The 26,149-nt window shown below is 46.0% G+C and overlaps 1 protein-coding gene across 13 annotated transcripts in view; it reads right to left on the minus strand.

Annotated features, from left to right (window-relative positions):
• FRMD6 (FERM domain containing 6) overlaps positions 1-26,149 on the minus strand; it is a 96,056-nt gene that overhangs the window by 44,788 nt on the left and 25,119 nt on the right. For 4 of the 13 annotated variants that reach the window (XM_077819654.1, XM_077819652.1, XM_077819647.1 and 1 more), the window contains one exon: positions 11,476-11,598. The exons of 4 other annotated variants lie outside the window; for them this stretch is intronic. The gene's annotated coding sequence lies outside the window, so the exon portion shown is untranslated. Of the gene's footprint in view, positions 1-9,835; positions 10,003-11,475; positions 11,599-25,259; positions 25,348-26,149 lie in introns of all 13 variants that reach the window. 5 more of the 13 variants (XM_077819651.1, XM_077819644.1, XM_077819643.1 and 2 more) reach the window with 4 other exon arrangements.

Consider the following 26,149-nt stretch of genomic DNA (forward strand, 5'->3'; position numbering starts at 1 on the left):
GTGGTACCTTTATAACTGCTCAACAACACACCCCCAGCTCTGCTGTATTTAATCCATTTGTTTCTTCCATGATCACTTATATTCTGACCCCTGATTATTTCAGGATTTAACAAATGAAAAAAATCAAAACGCGCTTCTGTTTTTACAAGACTATAAATTGGAAGCTCATAATTCTTTCCTTTCGGGTTTTAGAGAGGCGATTTTTTTCATTCCTATACAGTTAGCGAAAGTACTTCCCATTTCAGTATCCCCCTCCTCCCCATCAAAACTGTTCTATAGGAGGGATGTTAGAAGTTATTAATGTCTTATTGAAATTCGACTCCTTAAATGGTCTTAACCTCAGGAAAATTTCCTCTTAAAATATACATCAAATATCCTCAGCTGACATGCATCGGCACAGCTCCATTGACATCAACCAGCCGTGGATTTGGCTCCATATTCCGAATTAAACTGCAGTCTCTCTTTTCAGGAATTATCTACTGGTCATTAACGCACCTAGAGAACGAAGGAATGTTTCTGCTCACCCACTTTCTATGTGTTAAATTAGAAGCACCTAAAGTCTCACCACTGGGAGGAAGCCACAATTTTCTTAGCAGATTTAAGAAGGAGAAATGGGAAAGGCTCTGAGACATGAACCATCACTACATACAACATTTTGTAATTCAACAGCTGAAAGGCTCCAGTCAGATGGGAGATATTACTGCAGTTGCTTTACTGATATAATTTGCAATGGTCTAAAGTGTAAAATTGACCATCTCCTACAGCTCCGTTTTGATCTTGTAATAAAGCGGATGGGTCAGCCCAAGGCTGCCCAGAATATGACTATGCTCAGATTCCAAGCACCTCAAATGCTGGAATACATTCAAATTTCTCTACTTCTATCTGGTGACAGGGAGAGCACATAGTGACGCTAACCCATCTCTCTCCCAGCAGGGAGGTCTTATAGCAACAATCCTCCAGGCTGACTGGCCTGGAGGATTGTTGCCTGACAAGGGCAGCACTATCTTTCCAGCTACCCAGACGAGACTTTATGAAGGGCAGAATTTACTATTGCTTCTGGCCTTTTCCAGGAAAAGATCCTTGTGTCCCTTGATTCTGACTTCACTTGTTTTCAAATCAGGACACTTATAAGCTGTGTTGCAGAGTAAGACACCAGTATGTCTCCGTTGTTGTTCCCCATGGATCCCATATCGAATAGGTTATTCCTTCTCATTTATTTACTTGTTTGTTTGATGTTCTGAATGCTACATTTAGAATGAAGGACACAGTTTGGTCCCTTCTCTTCTAGTCTAGTGTATCAAAGTTCTTATACTGCACTCTCACTATGTGCCATGACCGTACATCTGACACATGCCATCCAAGGCAGCACAGTCCAATGGACAGGGTACTCGACTGGGACTCAGGATACCTGAGTTCAGACCGAGAGCAAAGTTCAACCTGGAATTAAAATGGCTTTAACAGTGAGGGTGATTAACCCCTGGAACAGATTGCTAAGGGATGGGGTAAATTCTCCAACACTTGGAGTCTCTCAATCAAGATTTGCAAAAGATCCATTCTAGTTCCACTATAAGGTGCTGGGCTAATCACTGCATGAAATTTCCTGGCCTGTGTTATGCAAGAGGTCAGATTAAATGATCATAACAGTCCCTTCTGGGCTTAAACCCGATTAATCTTGCACTGGCTCTGCCATGGGCTTGCTTTACACCCTCAAACAAGGCACTGCACCTCCCTGTGCCTCCATCTCCACTCCTGCCCTCTGTTTTGTCTAATTAGACAGAGCTCTTCAGGGTAGGGACTGTCGTCACTTAGGAGGTATTTGTACAGCGCCTAGCACAATAAGGCCCTGATCATACTTGTGGTCTCTGGATGCTACCGTAATACAAAAAACAGACGTGGGGAGATTTACCACTGATAGGCCCTAAACTAACCAAACTCTTGTAATGGTCATGGAATAGTTCAAAAGAACCTGGCCTCAAATGCATGTTTATCACCATTTCCTCTCCTCAGACACTCCCTTGCGCTTTGTGGGAGTTTGAACGAGGATATGCAAAATTGTTGTTGGTCTCCTTTCTGCAGCCTATGACGCAGATGGTTTGCAATGTCTCATGTGACTGAATAGTCCAATCCAAGATTTGCATGGTCTTTGGCAGTTACTGAAAATGTGTGGATCTTGGCTGGGAGCTGCTTGCTTCCTAATGGCTCTTTTCTCGTCAAGCTGTAGGAGCCAGCTCCTGTCATGGACTTTGATATCCTGATGGAGACAATGGTGCCACTTGTTACAATAGGATATGCAAAGAAGCTTTAAATAGGATAGCAGAGAAAGCGGCAGTCTCTCTCCTTTGCAGAAAGCTCTTCACTGAGTATTTCAGTGGCCCTCAAAAAGGAGAGAGAGAGAAAAAAAGTCAGCTCAAAGCAAGATGTCTTATGAAATACTCTTCAGAGTACGTGCTCAGCATACACTAGGCACAGAAATGAAGGGGTCCTCCAGCTGACGGAGGTTTCGGTTGAATAGAAGGAGACTCATTTACAGCAGCTGCCCTTAATCTTTCCAGTTTTCCCTTTGATAAGAAAAAGAGCAGTTTTGATGGTATTTATAAAGAATAACTAGGCAACACAGTGGTAATGATATCCGGTTATCAAAAACATTTTCTTTTAAAGGGTGAGCTCTGAACAAGTAGTTTTAGGTCACCGTGATGATTTATGAATGCCCAGATAACCTACACAATGAAACATGCAAATGTCTCGCATAGAAACTACTTTTTCTTCCTTTTTATAACCTGTTGATTTACGCTCGCACTGAGGAGGCTGCCCCCTTCCTTCAGCCGATATTTGCCTCCGACCGAAAGAGAGCACTGGTCTCCGTGCCAGTTTCATTTGCCTATTCTGAAAGTGCCTTACACTAAACCCTAGCCTTACCTCTGCAGTAACAAAGTCATGAAACTCAGAGTGAAGGGCCCCCTGTTAAACTCAGCTCTGAGCTGTTGAACATAGGCATTATGCAGACATCTTTCAGTAAGGGCAAGTCAGCCCCCTTGCTCCATGGCCGCAGAGTCCCCCTGGAGAACTGGTCTGATTCTGCTGGGCGGAAATGGAGCTAGGGATTGTATAGTGGGGGACATACTCCTGAGCACAGCCTCACCCTGCATGGGCTTCCTGCACCAGCCACATTAATTTCAAGGCTCATTAAAAATTATAGGGGAAAACAAAATAGCACTTGCCACGTACCCACAGCCCTGACACCTCAAACTGGAGAACTCCGATTTCCTCCAAACTCATTATTTGGTAACTCAGGATAGGAGGGTGGGGGGGACAGTGACCTCACAGAGGCTGGTGGGATGGAGCAGAATGGAAATCAGGCTCTTCTAGTTTTCACCAAAATCAACAGGATTCTGCCCAGAGTGGAGGGAAAGGGTGGCCATAGTGTGGTGTGGGCCTGGCTGGGTGTACAGCTTGGCCTACTCATACAACGAAGTAGGTGACCCTCTACTATTCTCCCTGTCCCCCTGTAATTTCAATCCAAGGTATCTTTTTTTCCCTTCCTAAAAAGCTTCCTTCCAGCAGGAAACGTCACTGGTGCAGAATGGTGACTCTGGGATTCCTATATACACAGTCAGGAAAGCACTGGGGATGCTGGAGGACACATGGAGCTAATTCAATGCAAATTATTCAAAGGCAAAAGACTTCATTAAAAAGGACACCATCAATCTAGGGAGGGAAATCACTTCTGCCTGAATTCCGATTGGTCCATTCGAGAAGTAATACCTCAAATTATTATTATGAAGCGAGATTAGAGGAAGAGAGCTTTGTTTTTTCAGCTTGTTTACTCTGGACAGCGTTTGACAGCATTTTGCAAACAGTCTCTCAATGACTCTGCAGCAAGTATGCTCAGTTTACAAGTCTAAATATGTCCAGTGATTTTAGTGAGTGCTAACATGAGGGCCACCCTCTGAGCTGAAACACCAGGGATCGAACTGGGGCCCTCCAGACCTAAAAGCGTGAGTTGCTCCAGCATGACCTATAGCAGAGGTTCTCAGCCTTGTTCTTTCTGAGACCCCGCTCAACATGCTATAAAAACTCCAGGGCCCAGTGGGGGAGGGAGGGGAGAGACTCAGGCATAGGCGTAGTTTGACTTCTATTTTGGGTGGGAGCAGGGGCCGGCAGGGCTCAGGCCAGCTCTGAACAGCAGGGTGGAGGAAGGCAGCATCACCTCCACCCCTGACTCACCTCAGCAGGCCACCCACCTGTCTGGGCTGTGTGGGGTAGGGGTTCAGGTCAAAAAGTTTGAAAACCACTCAGGATGCAGGCAGGAAGTAGCTAGGGGCTGAGTGCGAGCAGGGGGGTAGCTCAGGGTGTGGGCAGAGGAGTAGCTGGGGGCTGTTTGCAGGCGGGGGGGTAGCTCGGGGTGCGGGGGGGGTAACTAGGGGCTATGTGTGGGCGGGGGGGTAGTTAGGGGCTGTGTGCAGGCAGAGGGGTAGCTCAGGGGTAGCTAGGGCCTGAGTGTGAGCAGGGGGGTAGCTCAGGGTGCAGGGAGGGGGTAGCTAGGGGCTATGTGCGGGCGGGGGGGTAGTTAGGGGCTGTGTGCAGGCAGAGGGGGTAGCTCAGGGTGCAGAGAGGGGCATGTGGGGGGGAGCTCAGGGTTCAGGGATGGGGCACCTAGGGGCTATGTGCAGGTGGGGGGAGAGTAGCTCAGGGTGCAGGCAGGGAGTAATTAGGGGCTATGTGTGGGTGTGTGGGGGGGTAACTCAGGGTGCAGGCAGGGGGGAGCACAGGGTGCAGGGATGGGGTACCTAGGGGCTGTGTGTGGGCAGGGGGGTAGCTCAGGGTGCGGGGGGGTAACTAGGGGCTGGATGCAGGAAGCTCAGGGTGCAGGCAGGGGTTAGCTAGGGGCTGTGTGCAGGCAAGGGGGAGCACAGGGTGCAGGGATGGGGTACCTAGGGGCTATGTGTGGGTGGGGGGGTAACTCAGGGTGCAGGCAGGGGACAGTTAGGGACTGTGTGGGGGCAGGGGCGTAGCTCAGGGTGAAGGGGGGGTAAGGGTGCAGGCAGGGGTTGGCTAGGGGCTGTGTGCAGGCAGGGGGGTAGCTAGGGGCTGTGTGCCAGGAGGGCTCCTCCATGGTCACTGCTCCTCAAGGGCTCTGCTGGCCACAGAGCGGGGTCCCCCTGTCTGGGCGGCTCTTACCAGCTGCATGAGCAGAGGAGCAGCCGCAACCCCGGCACCAGCAGCAGATGGGGGAATGCCGTGGCTGCCTGCTCCATGACACCAGCAAGAGCAGCAGCTGCCCGCCTCTGGCTTCCCGCCTCTGAGACCTGGCCAGGGGATGGGGTCTCAGGAGTGGGGAACGGGGGGGGGGGGGGGGTATGGAGCTGCCCCTGGGACTGCCCTGCTCTGGCACTGCAGTGGTGGGGGGGGGGGGACACGCAAACCAGTGCTCGGGGTTTCAGTCGCGGGGTCCTGAGGCCCCCCTGAACTCCTTGGTTGAGAACTGCTGACCTAAAGAACCAAGGCTCCATAGCTGGGAGCCGGAACAGACTCCTATCTTCTGTCAATTGGCGCGGAGGGGGACCAGGAAAACACCCTCGCCCCGGGATACGCCAGCACCACAGCCTGGGCCCGGAGCACCGAACAAAGCTCCTTGGGTCTCACACCAGCTGGAACAGAGGGCCTCTCCTCAGCAATACCCGTGCAACCCCTGGCCTTCCCATTACCCACTAGTGGCAGATCTGTAACTCCCACTGGCTGGAGGTTACACAGGTGTGACTGACTGGACCTGAAGATCCTTTGGTTGATAATGTGATAAGGTGGAAGAGAACCCAGCTCCCTCTCCCACAGCTGGGCTGTCTCTGCACATCTAATGGGAGTCCAAAGCAGCAAACGATCATTTTTCCCACTACAAGCAGACGACCTGATTCTGATTATATCCAGCTGCTCCAGTGCACGAGTGACCAAGATGGAGCTCTGCTCTTGTGCCGTTCAGCAGCTCTTATCCGCGGGAGCGTAGCTCCCTTTCGGTCTCTCTGGATCTCAGCCAACCTTCAGTTCCCAACTTTTCTCCCTCTTGTTAGTCCAGACAGTGCAGTTCCTAATTATGGTGGCGCTCCACTCCTGCAGAACCCCTTAGTCTGAGCCCTGCAGTGCTTCGCATTGCAAGACACACTCTGCAAGGTTTCAAATTTCCACTGGAGCCATCTCACCCTCAGTCGCTCCCAATTCCTTCCTTCTTATCTTAGAAGCGCTGCAGAAGCATTATATGGGCACATCTGACTGGTACAGGTTTTTATAAACAGTGTACTGGCGTGAGCAGAAGGTTTTTTCACCATGCCTGGGCCACGCAGACTTTACTAGGAACACGAAAACCTCAGGGTTGTCAGTTCTCACTATTAATTTGATGTTTTCTTAAAGCCCCATTTCCTGATGTAAAGTGATTCCGTGAGAATCTCGGCTTTCATTTAAAATCAAAGTGAGTTTCTAGCCTTTATGTTGAAAGGAAAAGTGTCACGATCTAATCCAAACGCACCCTAACAACTCAGATGCAAACAAAAAACCCTAACAGTTGTTATTTTTAAAATCTCATGATTTAAGACAACCTCATGATTTTGGGGGCCTGAATCATGATTTTTCAACATTTGGGTTGGCAATACCAAAAACGCAGTTAATATCTAAATTGTTCCACCCAAAATGAGCCAAAGGCACTGTTCCTCACCGGGATCAACAGAATTACACGAGCCTAGAGTTTCTAGGCCAAGCCATTTGGATGAAGTGAGCCAACAGAAACCATGGGAATGGTTTCCAAAAGTGAAACCCATCTCATTTTTCAGCCCCCCAAATCTTCTCAATACCTGGTCAGGTTTGTCCCAAACTTTCCAAAAATATTCTATCCTGGGCTAAAATCTGGCATGTGAAATTTCAGATGGATCAGTTTGGTTTGGCAAAGTAGAGCGTGTAGGATGAAATTCAGCTTGCAAAATCTCAGCCATAAATTTAAACTAATACTCATCATAATCACAACCACAAGGGAGAAAAGTGATTTAGGCTTCCAAGGAGGTTTTGTAAGCAGACAGCAAATTTTCACTTATGCTCTTGGCCATGCAGTGTAAAAGGGCCTGAACATAAATGAGAATCTGGTCCAGAGGGCATTCTGAAGAGCTATTATACAACTTTCTGATCGTGCCCCTTAAAACAAAGGCTTCCTGTTAGAGGAAAGATCTTTGTACATATTAGATTTAAAATACAAACTTTCAGCTTTCAATTTGTTTTTCATAATACTTCTTGCAATGTTAGCAATTTAGTGAAGACTTTCAATCAAAAGCTCTTTGGAGAAGGGAACTTTCATTTACTAGGGGTAACATTTTTCAAAGTAAAAAGAAAAGGAGTACTTGTGGCACCTTAGAGACTAACCAATTTATTTGAGCATAAGCTTTCGTGAGTTGTAGCTCATGAAAGCTTATCCTCAAATAAATTGGTTAGTCTCTAAGGTGCCACAAGTACTCCTTTTCTTTTTGCGAATACAGACTAACACGGCTGTTACTCTGAAACCTGTCAAGTTTTCAAAGTATCTAAGTTCATTAGGGGTCCAGTTTCAAAAGTGACTTAGAATCCTTAGTGCCTAAGTCACTCTCTCATTGAAAGTCAGTGGGAGTTGGGTTTCTAAATGTCTAAATCACTGTCGAAAATGAGACTTGGGTAACATTTTATGATGTGTCTTAGGATACTAAGTCCCTTGGGCATGGCTGGAAATTTTACTCAATATGTTTGCATAGTGAGACTTTAACCTGGTTGGCTTTTAGCTCAGATAATAATATTTCAGTTCTTCAGATCACCTGCTCTTCCTAGGTGATCCTACAATAAAATTCACAAGTGCTAAATTGTGGCATCATATTAACTTAAATAAGTAAGAGGCTGGGCTGATAGTCACTTTGCTAAAGAATCAAGCAAAGACAAGCGGAACGGTGAGGGATTTGGGTCCTTATTAAAATACAGGCTTCAGAGACAACAGCAAAGGGAATACTGAAGAGGGAGACTTAGAAAATTGCTTTTTCTGTAACTGGTTCCTTGTTTCCAGTTTGTTCAGATACAAAAAAGGTCTCTTTAAAGCAGCAGGAAATAATACCAACCCCTAAAAGTAAAGGAATACCAATGGACACAGACAGGAATAAAATCTAAATCTAAACCTTAGGTCAAGGAACCACACAAAGACGAGTCAGACACACCTGTCGCAATCTCCTCAGCCTGTGGGAACAGAAACCAGGATTCGTTGCTGATAAGCACTTGCTGATACTGAGGGGAGCACCCAACGAGTCTGGTGAATTTAGCTGCTGGCACTTAAAAGGTTAAACTAAAAACTGTTCTCGGAGTCAGGCGAGAATACAGCTCCAATTCCACAGAGCATCAAGTTAATATCACATTTCCTGCTTAGACTTGAGACTGGTCTCGTCATTTAAATTAGAAATTAAAAGACTAGAAAAGATACACAAGCTGAAAACAGTGAGAGCCACAGAGCCTGCACGCATTGCTTTGTTCAGACAGTCAGTGCAGCCTGATGCAGAAGCAAACATCTCTCACCATGTGGTTCAGAGACAGCCGTTTGAGGCACTCCCTGCAAAACAAGCCAATGGCCTTAGGATACTGAGCGAAGAAACTAACTTGCATGCATCCAACAAAGTGAGCTGTAGCTCACGAAAGCTTATGCTCAAATAAATCTGTTAGTCTCTAAGGTGCCACAAGTACTCCTTTTCTTTTTTTAACCTGGGGAAAGGGCTGGCAATAATAACACAGCCCAGTCTGTGGCAGAGCAACAAGCTGTCGACCACCACCCAGCTTCTCTGTTGCCTAAAAACAAGTCACAATTCCAGTCCCTTTTGGTCTCCATTTGGCAGCCAGGACTCCCCACAGTGCTCAGCAGAAGTGAAAAGTCTTTATGCAAGGAGTTGAGTTTAGGTCAGTTCCCTTCCCGCCATGCCCTCTCTCCTGTACACTTCACAGTGAATGATTCAGGAGCATCACACAACATTATTTAAAGCAAATAAGGTATCTCATGCATGCTATGTACAGTGTGAATTGATCAGAAGCAATTTATCAGGAGTAGCTGAGCCTGGACTACTGAGGTCTGTGTGAACACCACTCACCATACTCAAGACCACCAGTTAATATTTTCAAAAGGGACTAGCAATTCTGGGTGCCTCAATTTCTAGAGGCCCAAGCTGAGACACCCGAAGAAAACCTGATTACCCGCCAGGAGCTCAGCGCTTGCTTTGAAATCTGGCCTGTACATGGGACTCAAGTCGGGCCCCCAGAACTGAGAAACCCAAAATCATTAGTTCCCTTTGAAACTCCTGGCCCACCGTCTTTTCACATACAGTATCCTACCAAACATGGGCACCTCCGCCCCACTACCATTTATGAGATATTACTGTACTGGATGGGAGCTAGCTTTCTTTGCAGGCCACAGAAGTGCGGACAGCAAGATTAGTCTGATTTGGGTGTCATCGGGTTTGTGGTACCGTGACTTTTAGTCGGCTACAATTTCTGGTACTTTTTTTGCCCTACAGTTATTGGAGTTGATTCTTCTTCTCACTAGGGCCGATGCTACTAACCAATTGAAAAAGGAGATTTGTTTTTTTGCATTGCATAGCTCTAAACCCCAGAGGGAGAGATCACATTACAGCCTAAGGTCCACAAATCATATTCAGATAAGTAGTCCTGCTGAGCCGAATTGGGGAACCCTTCTTCATGTCAAGATTGTTTCAGGAAAAGGACCTTCTGTCGGGAGAGCAATGAGGCTGCTTAGAGTAAGGAACTACCCACGTGGGTGAGCCTGCTGCTATGCTGAGCCCACTACCTGTCATGCTGACCAACACTACCCGGAAACAAGGAGACACTCCCCATCTGTTTGCATCCATCCGTTGTCTCTGGTCTTAGACTGTGAGCTTATGGGACAGGGATGGTCCTTCTGTTCTGTGTTTGTGCAACACCTACCACAGTGGGGTCCTGGACCATGACAGACTCCTGCACATATGATAAAACAACAATAAATAGTTATGAGTAACAGCTTCATAAACTGACCCACTATGAGTAAGGCAAGCAGGATTTAGCCCTGTACCTATAGAATCCAAACACCACTGGTAACTTTACCAGTAACGGAGTAACTCTAAGAACACTGGATCTGGTCTGTGAAGCTAGACGGACCCAGTAACATTAGCCATCATTACTGCTTACTGTAAGCATGCAGAAGAATTAGTTGCTTTCCAATATTAAGCATCTCCATACATAGCACAAGCTGGGTCTCCACTGGCGTCCCGAGTTCCAGGATGGGAGTTGGCTGCTTTAATCCCACTTCAGCCCTGTTCTTAACTGATGAGTAACAGCAGCAAAATAGGAAGCGTTATTTGATGAGAGCCCCAGAAAAGCCCAGCTGCCCTGTCTGTGTGCAATGCCCGCTGGCACTGGTCACACACTGCTAACACAGAGACCTGGGGGTCCTCTAAGTGCTACTGCAATACCAATAAAAAAGAGGAATAAGAAATGGCGCCAGAGAGAATGCGTGCAGGAGAGAGGCTGCCAAGCCATGGCGAAGGATCCTAGTTGTATCAGAACAAAGGGAGCATTGTATTCGCTACACAGCTATAACAAAATGCAATCGAGATAATAAACTAAGAATAAATGCTGGATGGAAACACAGATACAAACAATGACTGAGTTTTTGGGTGAAGAGTAGAGGCTCTCCTTTCCTGGAGCCCTGAGAAATCCAGAGAAGGGGCAGCAGGTGGAGAAAGCAAAGTGTGATGGTGGGGTGAGTGGAACTCGTTCTAAACAGGTCTGGTTCTTACTTCATCGCACTTGATGGTGTCGGGGTACAAACTTTCAGTGAGAGAAGGAATGTCAGATGCAAAGCAAGGTGTTTTGCTGATGGTGTCATATTTCCCTTCCCTTCCTAATCACCTCTAATAACCCAGCAGACCCTGTTCTTTCCTGGGGCTGTCCAGGGGCCGGTTTGCTCAGTACAGACCCCTGCTCTCCTCCAGAGTCCTTCCTTTTTCCTCCCGCTTGCTATGATCACCGCAAATTGTGCCAGCGGTAAGTCAACGTGTCAAACAGCAAACGGTGCTGGGCAGTGGCTGAATGGGCAGCCACCCATCCAACCCAAGAAGGCAAAAGCACGTCTCCTACGTTTAATGACTAGTCTTTGCCATCTCTGTAAATGGAAGTTGCAGTCCATTCCTGAACCCAAGCCTTCCTCCTTGCCAAAAAATCAGCAGCCAGTAGCAATGCTCCCGGGCCAGCTCCCCCGTTTCCCTTGGATTTCATAACAACATTCGCAGAATAAGGCCTGGCCTACATTTAGAAGTTAGATCCATCTAGCTACATGGCTCAGGGCTGTGAAAAACGTCACACCCTGAGTACCGTGGTTAGGTCCACCTAAGCCCTAGACTAGACGTTGCTGGATCGACAGAAGAATTCTTCCTTCGACCTAGCTCTCACCTTTTGGAGAGATGGCTTAACGCCCGAGACAGGAAAACCCCTTCTGTTGATGTAGACAGCATCTACGCTACAGGAGTGCAGCGACACGGTCACGGCTGGGCCGCTGCCGTATAGACGTAGACCCTTAGAAAAACAAAATGAAAGCATGAAGAGTATCCTTTTATAAAGGAAAGTTCACACCGTTCCCAGGGCAGGAAGACCATTCAACATTCAGAGATGCAACCTCTGGCTGTTACCTATCAACTCACATCCACCCAGCAGTTCCTGGTCCAGCAAATGCTACTGTCAAAAATGCCAGAAGGTGCTCTGAAGGGTAGGAGATGAGCACGTCAGAATAACCAGATCACTTGATTTTTACTTGAGAGGGAGGCCTTACTTCTGAAAGATCTCTACAGCGTAGCTTGGGTGCACAACCACAATTCCTCTGAACTAAAAATGCTCATTAGTCAGGAAGGATCAATTAAATGGTCCAATAGCGAAGAAGGAGCTTACTAAGGACACTGGCCATAAAGTCATCCCTTGCTTATCAGAAGTTAAATTTTAGGGACCAATCCTGTACCCATTTTTCTTCCCTCACTCCATTTGTCTGCAACATCCACTTGGCGCCTTGTCATAAAGCTAGTCTGTGAGTTCCTTTGGACAGGAACTCTCCTGCTGTTTGCTTGTACAGGGCCCAGTGCAAACGGGCCCTGATCTGTGAGTGGGACCCATAGGCAGGGCTCCTTTTCAAACAATAACAATAGTTCCCCACACACCAAGAACTCCCAGTGAATTTGAAACTTTAGGGAGCAAACGGTCAGCCAACCGGTCATCTCTCATTCACTATTGTGATGTCGACTCCCGTGTACCGTCCACCCAGGACACCAACCTCCTACTTGCTACACCGTCAAACAATCTCTTTCGTATTTTCTCCCATGCTGCCCCACATGTCTGGCAGGAGCTCCCCATAAACACCCCCCAAACTAACTGTCCTCCTTCAAATCCCTCCTTGGAACTCTCCTTTGCTGTGGTGCTTACAAAAAACGTGATTAGTCTGAGACCAGTGCCGAGCCTCTTGACCCAAATTGTCTCACTGCCTCCTTGTATTCTGCCCGTCTGTCTGCATCCACCTTTTCTTACACTTGAATTATCAGCTCCTGGGGGCAGGGACTGTCTTTTTGTTCTGTGCTTGTACGCGCCTAGCGCGGTGGGGCCTCGGTCCTTGACTGGGGCTCAGAGGTGCTACGGTAATACAAATAATCAACAAAATGACTAATCTCAGATACCTGAAAAATTGGTTTCCATGTTGAAAGAGATGCAGGCTCTTGGGTTTGGTCCAGTAAAGCTCAACTTTTAGGCTAAGTGTCTTTGAAAGGCACCATACAGCCAGGCTGTGCACACCTATAGAATTCATGAATTTTAAATTCCAAGATCCACTTGCTTGTTTTGACAATCACCTGTGATATGAAGCCATGTCAGATGTAGCAACCAGGCACAAAAATTCCTTTCAAACATGATGCATTTCGAGCGGCCTGTATCCGGCGGGGAGGGGGGTGGGAGAATGCTGGACTCTGGAAAATTCTTTTCAAGCATCTGCTTCTTATTTCTACAATGTAATCTTTGATTCCTTCATACATGGGCCTTCCACAGAGCTCCCTTTGGCACATATGCCGTGCTGTTTACTAGTGAGCGATTTGACTGTGAAATTCCTATTATCTGGTAGTTAAGAATGGAATCTGCACATTTAAGTTTGGTTATACTGTCCCTAAAATATCTGCATCTGTTACCTCTAAGAAGGGTCCTGACCCACTCAACTGCCCTGGACGAATTCCATCCATTATTTGATCAGAGGAGGCATTAAAAACGCAGGGCCTGATTTCTAGACAAGCCGAACACGCTCAGCTTCTGCTGACTTTAATTGGATCGGGGAAGGGGGGGGGCGAAGGGAGGGGGTTGCTGAGCTCTTTGGAAAAAAAATCCGTCTGTAAGGAGCTAATGCTCCCACCCAGTGGTGGATGAATGGGGGGGGGGCAGTGTGGGGGCAGTTTAGCTCCAGGCCATGTTTTCCCTCGTCTCCGAGCTCATGGAAATCCTTCAGCTCCCACTCCAGAGGGTCAGGCCTCCCGCTCCAGACACCACGCGGGAACTGTTGGTGTTCCAAGCAGCGTTATCTGCCACTCGGTCCCCTCAATGGGCTGTGCTCCGCATCTGCACAGGGGGAAGGTCGCGGTCGCTTGAGCAGTGCTACAGAAGTGGAGGTAGATCACAGCTCACCACAGGGGAACAGTGCCCCCCCTGCAAAAGCTCTGGGATCTGTGGGTTGAGGGCAGAGCTTTCTGCAGATCCTTAGCCACTGCAGGTTGGAGGTCCGTGCCCCCAGCTCCTCTCTGGTCCCCAACTTCCTGAGCAGACTCCTTGATGGAAACTCCATGAGGTTCACCTTGGAGCACCCAACCAAGGCCTCTGCTCTGCTCACGTGTTTCCTGTGGCCGTAGAAGGCTGGTTATTTCTCACACCGTAGCATCATTTTTCCTCATTAGAGCACAGATTTCTTCCTTCACCCCAATCACACCCCCTGCCAGAACACACCAAGTTGGCATTGTCATGAGAATGCTATTTGTGACCACCTTCTATGGTCACTATTAAAACGCCCGATGAAGGGAGAACAGAGAACATCAGTTCAGAGCAATCGGCAGATAAACCCTGGAGCTAGTCTGCACTGCTCCGATTCCCCGCAGTGTATTGGTCTCATTGTGTGACACATTTATTCCTCTTCAGAGTGTTACAACAGATTTTCCACCTACTGTATTTAAATAGCAAAGGGATCATCATTGATGGATACAAGAAACAGAGTTCTGAATAAGTCCTTGCATATTTTTACAACACAGATGTTGCCAAACGTTTTTCACACAGCCACCTTAAAGCATTAAACGAATTCACTAGCCACCGACTCCTGGCTGAGCCCTTAATTCTTAAGAGCTACTAACAGGATAAAAAAGAATGGATGAATTGAGGGGTTATACAGTAAAGATTTGTACAAGGAAAGTAAAGCAAAGCAAGGATGAAATGTCCAACTGAGGGAGAGTGGAAAGATGAAATTTACCATGCTTCACTTCACTCTGGAGGAATTTTTTATTTTTAAATTTTAAAAATGTCTTCTTCATGATACATCATGTCAGCGTAGGTATGCAGCAAGCTACTGTTACAAGTTTTAAACCCCTCACTTAATACAACTTCTGCTAACCAAAAGCTGGATTAATTCAATTCATGTTTGCGGTTGCCACATAATTAAAATTGTCTCCAATTCTGCATGCATTAAAAAGTTTCCATGTACTGTATGCAAGCAGATGAAAGACCTTCATTGGAACAAGAGCTCTTCATTATAAATATCAGATTATTTCATCTGGCACAAAAAGCCAGAGATTGGATGTTGGAAAACCAAAGTAGAAAGAAATAAAGAGAGGATTTGCCATATTGAATTAGATGATTGGACCATCAGTTTCCATACCCCACCTCTGGCAGTGGCCGATAACTGATGCTTTGGAGGAAGGAAAAATGAACATACAATAGCCAATTATGTGCCGCTGTATATGGGGGAACAATTTGTTCCTGAGCACAGCAGATGACTGTCAGATCCTGAGCATCTTAACACTGGTATAAACTTTCGTGGCTTTAATAAAGACAAGAGAGTTACTCCAGATCTACAGCACTGAGGCCAAGATCAGAACCTGGCCCAATCGCTCTGAAACTGACCATATGACTAGGGTACCCTTATCCACAGACATTAGCAACGGTCACAGTTCTCCAGACCCTTTCTGAAACCCAGCCACAGGATCTGATCCCAGGACGTCCTTCCGCACTGTTGTGCTTGTGTCCCATTCTGAAGCCAAGAGGAGAGCTGCCAGAGCACATACCTGAGCACAGGGAGGATGGAAAGGTAGTGGGTGCGCTTACACAGTGAGCTGCAAAGGAAAAGTCAAACCAAACTGTGGACTGCTCTGGGAAGGATGAAGGCAGACTACTGTTTGACCCTTCAAAAGGACAGATCTTAAGAAAGTTAAATGCTCAAAAATGTAAGTCTGATAGCATGGCAGACCTTGGGAGACAGGCCAGTCCTTGCTTACAGACAGCCCCCAAACCTGAAGCAAATACTCACCAGCAACCACACACCACACAACAGAACCACTAACCCAGGAACCTATCCTTGCAACAAAGCCCGTTGCCAACTGTGCCCACATATCTATTCAGGGGACACCATCACAGGGCCTAATAACATCAGCCACACTATCAGAGGCTCGTTCACCTGCACATCCACCAATGTGATATATGCTATCATGTGCCAGCAATGCCCCTCTGCCATGTACATTGGTCAAACTGGACAGTCTCTACGTAAAAGACTAAATGGACACAAATCAGACGTCAAGAATTATAACATTCATAAACCAGTCGGAGAACACTTCAATCTCTCTGGTCACGCAATTACAGACATGAAGGTCGCTATCTTAAAACCAAAAAGCTTCAGATCCAGACTCCAGTGAGAAACTGCTGAATTGAAATGAATTTGCAAACTGGACACCATTAAATTAGGCTTGAATAAAGACTGGGAGTGGATGGATCATTACACAAAGTAAACCTATTTCCCCATGCTTATTTTTTCCCCCTACCGTTACTCACACCTTCTTGTCAACTGTTGGAAATGGGCCATCCTACAAAAGGGTTTTTTTCTCCTGCTGATAATAGCTCACCTTAACTGATCACTCTCGTTATAGGCCAGAATTCTTGTGCCAAAGTCGGTTTCTGCACAAGCTAAATTAGGACTGTTAATTTAGGATCAAAGGGGTGGCACTCCTAGGATTTAAATAAGTGTTTCTGCAGGTGCTTCGGATCTATCCTGGGCTGCTGAACCCTTACATTTTGGGGCAAAGCCTGTAGGGAAGCCCTGCCTCTCATGATAGAAGTTACCCAATGTAAATATATGAAGGCCGTACGCTGCAGCACAAAATAAAAGCACTGGACAAGTCTACTGGAGTTACACTTGGAATAAGCCAATCCTGTTACTCCAGGGAGGTGTACCCCAGCTTAGATGTTCAGCAAACAGCGCTTGGGGACACTAGTTATTGCCAGGGTGGGGAGCTATTGGAGGGGGAAGGCAGAAGTCACATGGGGCCCGATTCTCCTTTGCCCTGCACTTTGGGCACTCATTTACTCCACTGCACAGCCAAGCTTTCCACCTGATTTGCACAAATAAAAACGAGGGTACAAAGGCCCCGATCCCGTTCCCACTGACATCAAGGACCTGCATGGCCACCAACAGGAGCTGAATCAGGATCAAGATGCAAGGCAATCGAGAATCAGGAATGAGCTTCGAAAGATTTAAAAAAACCCAAACATCCAGACAAACACTGAAAACTGAGCAGGTTTCAGAGTAGCAGCCATGTTAGTCTGTATTCGCAAAAAGAAAAGTAGGACTTGTGGCACCTTAGAGACTAACAAATTTATTTGAGCATGAGCTTTCGTGAGCTACAGCTCACTTCACTGGATGCATCCGATGAAGTGAGCGGTAGCTCACGAAAGCTTATGCTCAAATAAATTTGTTAGTCTCTAAGGTGCCACAAGTACTCCTTTTCTTTTTACTGAAAACTGAGTAAGTTCCCCAGTATCAGCCCAAATTCTCCTCTCAGCTCTGGTGTAAATCCAGTGACCTGGCCCCCATAACCACCATATCTGAACACCTTGGCGTCTACTTCTCCTCACAACTCCTGCTAAGTTTCACACTCTACTGATCACTGTGGAGCTGCTCTGCTGTCACTCCTGCAGCACCCAGGGTTTCAGACACCTCTGTGGATGGATTACCCCTTGCCACCCCCTAAAAGCCCTTCTCACTGGAATGTACAGAGCCCCAGCTGAGCTGCACTGCACGGGACAGACTGTCAGCGATGCTACTTGCAAAGGAGATTTGGCTGAAATCATGTGTCATTTTCTCTGTTCAAACACAGAAACAAAACAAACTGATATCTTGAAAAGGGAGAACAGTTCCTGCTGCACAACACAGTATCAGTCATATCTGTTCTGGTTTGGATGCAGAACGCTTGGCAGTTTTCAAGGTCCAGAGCCTCATCTGGTATCAATTGGCAAAGTATATATCTGCATAGCTCCATTGTAACTACGCAAAATCTACACCAGCTGAGGAGCTGGCCTTTCATGTTCATTTGTAAAGATACACCTTCATCTGCCGCCAGTTTCCTGAGGAAATACATTTCTGAAGGCTCAACTATTCAGGTCCAAATTCTGGTTGCTTTGTGCACATAAAATGCCCACTGACAACTGCACCAGTAAGGCATTTTGTCTGCACTAAGTTGTTACCCCCAAGGAGAAAAACAATAGCTTGTTTAATGGGACCCAAAATTGCTAAATCTTCTTTGTTTCAACCCAACACCATGTCATGCTAATATCAGGAAACCTGTCTGTATTTGCTTCTGAATCTTTGAGGCAAAGTGTGATTTCCTACAAAAAGACGAGAACCAAAACCATTTCTGATTGCTACCAACCCAGAAAATATCTGAAAACATGACGTTCCACTAGATGTATACGCTGCTGAATAAAGGCAACACTGCAAAAAGCAATGGAAATACACGGGGCCTGCTGCTTTAGCCACACATAATTGAAACGTTGTTTGTGTTTTTTTTGTTTTAGTCATACCAAGTAACAAGGAGTGGGTGGGGCCTCGTCTCTGCCCTGCCTCACAACACACGAGTCCATACAGGAGACGTAATCTGTGCCAGGTAGAGGGCTGAGGCAAGTACTTTGTTCCAGAGGAGTTGGGGGGCAGGGGAACCGGGGACCAGGGTGTGACTGAGTCACAATTCACTCTCCAGTCTGTTCCTAGGGCAGAACCTATAAGGGTACGTCTACACTGCAATTAAACACATGCGGCTGGCCCATACCAGCTGACGTGGGCTCAAGCGTAGAGGCTGTTTAATCGCAGTGTAGATGTTTGGGCTTAAGCTGGAGCCTCTGCTCCAGGACCCTGCGAGGCAGAGGGTCCCAGGGCTCTGGCTGCAGCCCAAACCTGAATGTCTTGAGCCCCGACAGCCGAGTCAGCTGGCCCTGGCGTCTAACTGCAGTGCGGACATACCCTAAATCCAGCCCCTACATTCAGGGCTCATGGTGAAGCCACAGACTAATACGGAGGTATTAATGTGTCCATCTTCCACGGTGAACACCACCGAGATAAACCTGCGCTCTGTCCATTTGTTGTCCCCCAAATCTTCCCCAAGTGCTTAAACCTTCAAGTACAATTTTTAAACCGTACAAAGAGCTGCAGCTGAACACAACGGCACGGATGTGTCTGAACAGCTTTAAAGGGAGGGAAGGCAGTTAGCGCAGACAGACTGGGGGATTTGCCTTGATGACAGCGACAACCCAACCACCATCTCCAGAAGAGGGGAGCAGCCTGGCTGCACTAACCCCATGCAAAACACAGACTAATTCTGGGCCTGTTCCACCAACTCTTACTCGCGTAAGCAGTTCTTGCTCCGACAGCGCTCTCACAGGAACCAAGGGCAACGCCTGAGTGAGGAAGGGCCCAATCCTGCCAGCCTACGTGGTTACATTTTCACTGTGGGCTCGATCGTGCATGGTGCTGACTGCCCTCAACTCCCTCAACTCAGCGGGAGCTCAGAGCGCTCAGCACGTCGCAGGATCATGCCCCAAGCATAGAACAGGGTCAGAGTCCGTGCTGTGCTTCCCAGGGGGCATGACACACAAGGAACGACTTGGGGGAGGGTCGGGGGCAAAGATGGCTACCAGCCATTTCTGCATCCCCCATATTCTCGGTCAGCTGGGGGCTGATGCGGTTTCTGGCACAGATGCTACCCACGCTGCTGATGGACTGCCCCGCAGCCTGGAGCAATCTTCGTAACAGTCAGTGCTGCAGAAACACCTCGCCAGCCCCAGACACTGCCCCATCACCAGGCTCTGCAAGGGTCGAGGGCCATGTAGTCCTGCACTGCTCTGGTACCAGGAGAATTACCCCCCAGCAAGTTGCAGTGCCTTTACAACCCCAATATACCTCCAGAGTGGGGAATAAGGACCTAGGGCCAGAATCCCACCCCCCTCTCTTTATACAGAAGTAACAAACCAGCACCAAGATCAAATGGGAAGCAAGTTCAGGACCTATGATCAATTGTCTTCCTACACCACAGTAAGTCCGCCACTCTTTTTTGGCTCCTGTTTCCCTCCAGCGTATCCTTACAGAAGTTCCTATGTGTTGCTTTGCTTTATAGCCGTAACTAGCAAAACGGTTAGTAGTAAGACATGGAGCATCCCTCATCCCATACAAATGATTAAATAGCGACATCAAGGCAGAGCTATGTTTATCAGTTTTTAATATTCTTCAACAGTAAAATTTCAGGAACAAAATCTTACTATTTTGACCCAACGCTGCTGCAACATACAATATCTTTCCCTCTGATGTATAATAAATCCCAGCAAAGCTGAGCTCACCCTGGCATAGCACAAAAATGGCACTACATTGTCAATGAATATTTTTCCACAGGCAGTGTGGTACATTCACCCCAGGACTGTAATTAGCGAGGAGACTCTGAAGGCTGTAACTCTTCCTGTTTTGAAATGACCCATGTAATATTAATCAATAGAATGGGTAAGTTGAGCACAATTATAGTGCAATTTAAGGATGGCTTGTTGTATCTGGATGGAAACAATTATCCTACAAGGCAGGAGCTTAGGAGGGGAGACATAATTATGTTTAAAACAGAGGCTGCTGGGTATTACAGAAGAATCAGAAGAGCTAACTGGATCAATTAGTATTGTAGTTAATAGGCAGGGGTATCATGTACCAGGCCAGCTGGCACAATTTACACTGTGTTTGTATCCAGAAGTTCCAATCTGTACTGATGACATTGTTAAGGGGGATCAGACAAAGAATTGCTGGACAAGAAGGCGGCACTCAGCTAAATAAGTCTGTCCCGTTTGTTTATTTTAGCCACATGGACAATCCTTCAGCATTCTCTCCCTCTAACTTATCTAGTCAAAATATCCTGTTCCCTCTTGATTTCCTATTTATAGATGCCTAGACTTTAAGGTCAGAAGGGACCATCATGATCATCTAGTTTGACCTCCTGCACTTTTCAGGCCACAGAACAGGCCTCACTCACTCACTCTTGTTATAAACCCCTAACTTCTGGCTGAGTTATTGAAGTCATCAAATCATGGTTTAAAGACTTTGAGTTACAGAGACTCCACCATTTACACTAGTTTAAACCTGCAAGTGACCAGTGCCCTAGGCTGCAAGGGAAGGCAAAAAACCCCCAGGGTCTCTGCCAATCTGACCCAGGGGAAAATTACTTCCCAACCCCGAATATGGCGATCAGTTAGACCCTGAGCCTGTGGGCAAGACCCCTCAGCAAGACACCTGGGAAAGAACTCTCTGTAGTAACTCAAACCCTCCTCATCTAATGTCCAATCACCAGCCACTGGAGATATTTGCTGCTTGCAGTCACAGATCAGCTACATGCCATTGCAGGCAGTCCCATCATACCATCTGCTCCATAAATTATCAAGCTCAGTCTTGAAGCCAGTTGGGCTCAACCAGCTTTATTAAAGCCCTTCACAAGATTTCATCAGTCACTTCTAAGTTTTCTTTTTTCCTTTTTCAGAGCAGGTGCTCCGCAGGGCACGGGACTGTGGCTGGGATTTAGAAAAGTGCCTCAGGCAGCGAGATGCCCGGTTCCAACAGACATCAAGGGGAATTGGGCACCTCATTCCAGCTTGGGTCTTCCTGTGTGAAGAGTGGGGACTAATACATCTGAGGCCAGACATGGAGACTCTGGCTCATAATTAACAGTACTGTTGGGCAGATTTTTAAATGTATTTAGGCACCTAACTCATTGACTTCCATGGAAGTGAGGCATTTAAATACCTTTAAAAATCTGGCCTTAACACCACAAGCAAGCCCACCCAAATCACTGCAGTGATGCCCTTTGTCCCAATCTGGTCCAGAATAAGGACGACGAATAAATTCAAGCTTTTAGCCTCTCTCGTAACTATGTACGTAGCCTCTTACATAGAGCTCTTCACAACAAGTCTAACAGGAAAGAGAGAATATGTATACAAAAGGATATTTCCCATGAGTCCCTCTGGTCATCCCTTACTCATGGGAGCAGTTCCAATGAAGATACTGGGACGACCCACTTGAGTGACAGCTACTTAGTGTGAGGGTGCAGAATTGGGTTCTTTAAAAGAACTCTGCAAGTAATATGCGAAAGCATGCATTTGAGGAAGAGACTTCTCCCTGCACGGCTTCTCTTTCTACAGTTAAGTAATAACCAGTGTTTTATGAAATCACAGCCACGGGAATGTCTGGGATGTCATACATTCAGGCATTATGATTTGGCTGCAGGAGGAGGCAGAATCCATTTGTTTATCCACAACTGTAATAAGCAACACAAATGATAAGTGGAAATATTCAGAACCCAGTTATGATCCCACATTATACTGAGAATTGTCTTTAAAATCAGCAACCATCTTAGTTGTTTATGCTGCACTCCTGCCATGGCAATATCTTTCCAATGGAAAGGTGTCCAAAACGCAACGAAGAATTCTAGACAATATCTCCTCTGTGCCTAGCACAACAACAGAATATAAATCCAAAGAAATGATTCTCTCTGTCTGTGACACATTCCTGTACCTTGTTTATTTTCCACTGGACTCAAACAGTGAGCTGACTGATTCAAGGATTTTTCCACAACATACTCTCAAGCCCAGAACCTCAAAGATATTTTAACTCCTAACTTCCATTGAAATCAATACAAGTTAGAAACCTAAATACGTTGGAGGATCTGGGTATACGTTTCCTCATCAGTAACGTACACTGCGTGACTGCTCCTTTACACACACACCCAGTGAGTAATTTGTAATGAAACAGGTGCCGGGTCTCAAGCATAATGTATGCAGCAAGCCCAGAGGTGCCAGGGCCACGAACTGCCAAGCCTAGGCACACATTAAGCACTGCACACCCACATAGGTGATATACAGACAAGCATAGTGGTGGCAAGAGTAAACCATAAGGTAATGTGCTGACCGTAATTAAAAACATTTTGTCCCTGGTTGCTAACGTAACTGTTGCCATTGGTGTCAGTCAAGAAAAAAAATATAACATTTTACATTTCCTTAGAAATTCTATTTGAAAATTTTCCTCTAGTTCCATTTGGTCTGCTTGGTTTTGCAACAGAGCAGCAGATTGATTCATCTACTTGTGTCCAGGCTCCTGGTCCCCTACTTAAATATTTACATCATTGCAGTATTTGAGCACCCACAGAAAGACTAATGGAGTTGACTGGAACTTCTACAGGGGTTATTACTCTCCTCCAAAAATTTCACAAAGGAAATATTTCCCTATACCAGTAGGTCTCTCGTAAACTCTTTCCAACTAAGAATTCTAGTTCCCCATCACTTTTTACAATGGACCATTCTTTTCTTCACCTTCTGTTTACTGGGATTATAGATAACAATCCTGCCTTTAACTCCTTAATCCAAGAACCAATGTTTCCTTTTTGGTCCAATGAAAGTACTTTTAATTTGTTTATATTTTTTCCTCCAATGCTCTTTCCTGCTAGAATGTTTACATTGTTGAAAGCCTTCTGTGTATTGCTCCTACTACTCTTCATATTCCTTCTTAACTCCATTGACAACCATTGCCCTATCCCTTGTTTAGGCTTCCCCAGGATGAATATCAGCTGCAGTTTCTTCAGCTGTTTATTAGCTACATCTCCTTTTTCCCCATCCAACATTACAGAACTAGAGCCAGAACAGTTTAGTACTTTGCAATAGAGAAAGATAGTATCCGCCTACAACATGGTCCAATCAGTATCAACACTGCAAGATAACCAAAAGCTTCTTGGAAGGCACATGATGGGCCTGATCCAAAATCTGCTGAAACAGGGGTTCTCAAACTTCATTGCACCGTGACCTCCTTCTGACAACAAAAAATTCCTACCCAACCCCAGGAGGGGGGACCGAAGCCCTGTGTGTGTGGGAGGGGGGGCAAAGCAAAACCTTGAGCCCCACGGCCCCGGGAAGAGGTCAAATCAAAGCCAAAGGCTTCAGCCCCAACCAGGGGGCCTTTAACCTGAGCCCCGCTACCCGGGCTGAATCCCGGGGGCTTTGGCCCCGAGCTACTGCAAGTCTAAGCCAGCCCTGGCGACCCCATTAAAATGGGGTTACAACCCACTTTGGGGTCCCAGAAAGACTTTAATGGGTTTTTGACAGACTCTACTAAACAAACTCCATTCATGCTGAAATGAACAGAATCTGATCCTTCAAGATTGAGGCCCAATCTTGTTCTCACTGAAGTCCATGGCAGCTTCGCCCTAACTTCAAATGGGAGAAAGATTAAACCATAAGGAATTACTTTTTAATCCCTGAAATGATCTTCAATGGTATTCCATAAATGAGCAACCAAATGGCCAAAAACAGAAAGGTATTGAGGGGTTTTTCTACAAGTGACTCGGTATTGCCTTTCTTAAATAATCCTGTATAAATTTAGCATCCTTACAATGAGCACACACTACAAATTACATTACTGGCTGCTTACATTTCAGATGGAAATAACCTCTACCAAACCAGAGCAGCAATGTGCTTTGTTTCAATTGACAATGTTAATAAACTTCACTTCCTCAGAAGAAACAGGGAAAATGCTGATTGTTTAAAAGAAACATTATAAACCAGAAAGCGCATAAAGCTAGATTAACAACCAGGCAGATATTTTAACAGCCATAATTTGTATATTCCATCTGGGGTCCACAGCATATAAAAAACAGGGAGGAAGAAGTTGAGATCATCTTAATTTGAAATTCACATATATTTTTACATCTGGTCTGAATTAATCTGTTCAGAGCACTGACTTTCATGTAAAGGAATAATTGCTTACAGATTTTGATTTAAAAGAAAATTTCATAGAATCTCAGAACCACAGGGTTAGAAGGGACCGCAAGGGTCATCTAGTCTAACCCCCCTGCCAAGATGCAGGACTTGTTGTAGAATTCTTAGTTTGAATAAACTAAGAGTTAAAAATTAATATGACCAAGAACTCCCTTACGAAGTGAGATTAGAAACAAAGTACGTGTCCAAATCTGAACTCACCATCAAAAGTAGCTGAGTTAAAGGAAATAAGTCTCAGTTTCAAGCATTTTGTCCAAAAAGGCCAAACTAATCCACAAACTTATCCTCCATTTAAGAGGGTCAGAGATTTTATAAAGCAGTGTTAAATCAGCCTAGGAATAGAAAAGGTCTGGCAGTTCAATCCGCACAGTTTTGTAATTTTTCTTATCAGGAAAAAGGGTTTGGATTGGCGTGAAAATATTCTTATGAAAGTAAAATACATCAGCCTCATACAAAAAAGCTGACTCCTGTCCCAACAAGACAAAAACATATTCAAATGTTTTTGCTGCACTAGCCAAGTTCTTCACACTGACAAAATAGGTGGGGCAAGTAACACCACTTCTCACTAAAGTTGCCTGACACTTCTCATTATAAGATCCTGTTTTCAGTTGCTGACAAAGTTGCCAAACTTTAACAGTTTGGACTGAAATTTTTCATACTGGGTGTTTGCTTCAGACAGTTTTTTTGGGGGGAGGGGCGGGTATTGTAAATTAAAGCCAAAATGGCTCTGTCATTTCTGAGAATGAGACTAGGGAAAAATGCATTGTTTTGCCCATGTTACAAAATTCCGCAGACTTTTCTTCTGAAAAGCTCTAGTGGCCCCAGACTTTGGAGCAAAAACTTACATTTGGCAGGGGGGTGGCCTTTGCGCAAGGGATGTGCCTTTTGCTGTCTCCATAAAGAACTGCCCAAATTCGGCCAAGTTATAAGCCTCTGGGGGAAAAAAAAAATCTCAGTTTGCACATGCTCAGTAGAAACTTAGATTTTAGCAGCTGAAAGACACCAAAGTTTCTGTTCACACTGAGCGCGCTCCAGCCTACAGCTCAGCAATACTTTTCCTGAAACTGCAGCTCTGGGCGAGGCATTTAATTAAAGACTGTATCATAATACTCATGCACAAGGAGGCATATTAAGGTTGCACAGGCAACCTGAATTCTGTTTTTTCCTAACTTCTGAATGCTTGACTTAGCAACCTTAATAGTGTTCTTTTAATATAGTTTTTTTGTGTACAATATATATTTTTTTAGAAGAGCTGCTAAGTCCTACAGCAGAGATGACCCATACCTGCTGACAGTTGGGGGTGGGGAAGGGACGAGGCAGAGCAAGGGCAGCCCTGGCTTCAGCTGTGTTACTGAGCATGCTCAAGCCATGTGGACATACTCAGTACAAGCCAAGCAGCAAAACTGGGGGGAGGGGGGGGCATGTGACCCTGCATACTGCCCCCCACCATGCATAACCTTTGCCCTACAGCAACTCTAAACTTGCACACTCAACTTTTCCCCCTTGCAACAATGTTGCTAACACACACTTTGGGCATGTCTACACTACAGCAGCACAGCTACTGGGGTTTCTCCGTCACTGTAGTAAATCCACCCCTCAAGAAGTGGTAGCTAGGTCTATAGAAGAATTCTTCCATCGACCAAGCTGCATCAACAGTGGAGGTTAGGTCGACCTAACTATGTCGCACACAGCAAAAAATTTTTCACAACCCTGATCAATGTAGCTAGGTCAGTCT

The sequence above is a fragment of the Eretmochelys imbricata genome, chromosome 6 (assembly GCF_965152235.1).
Source record: "Eretmochelys imbricata isolate rEreImb1 chromosome 6, rEreImb1.hap1, whole genome shotgun sequence".
Taxonomy (NCBI): domain Eukaryota; kingdom Metazoa; phylum Chordata; order Testudines; family Cheloniidae; genus Eretmochelys; species Eretmochelys imbricata.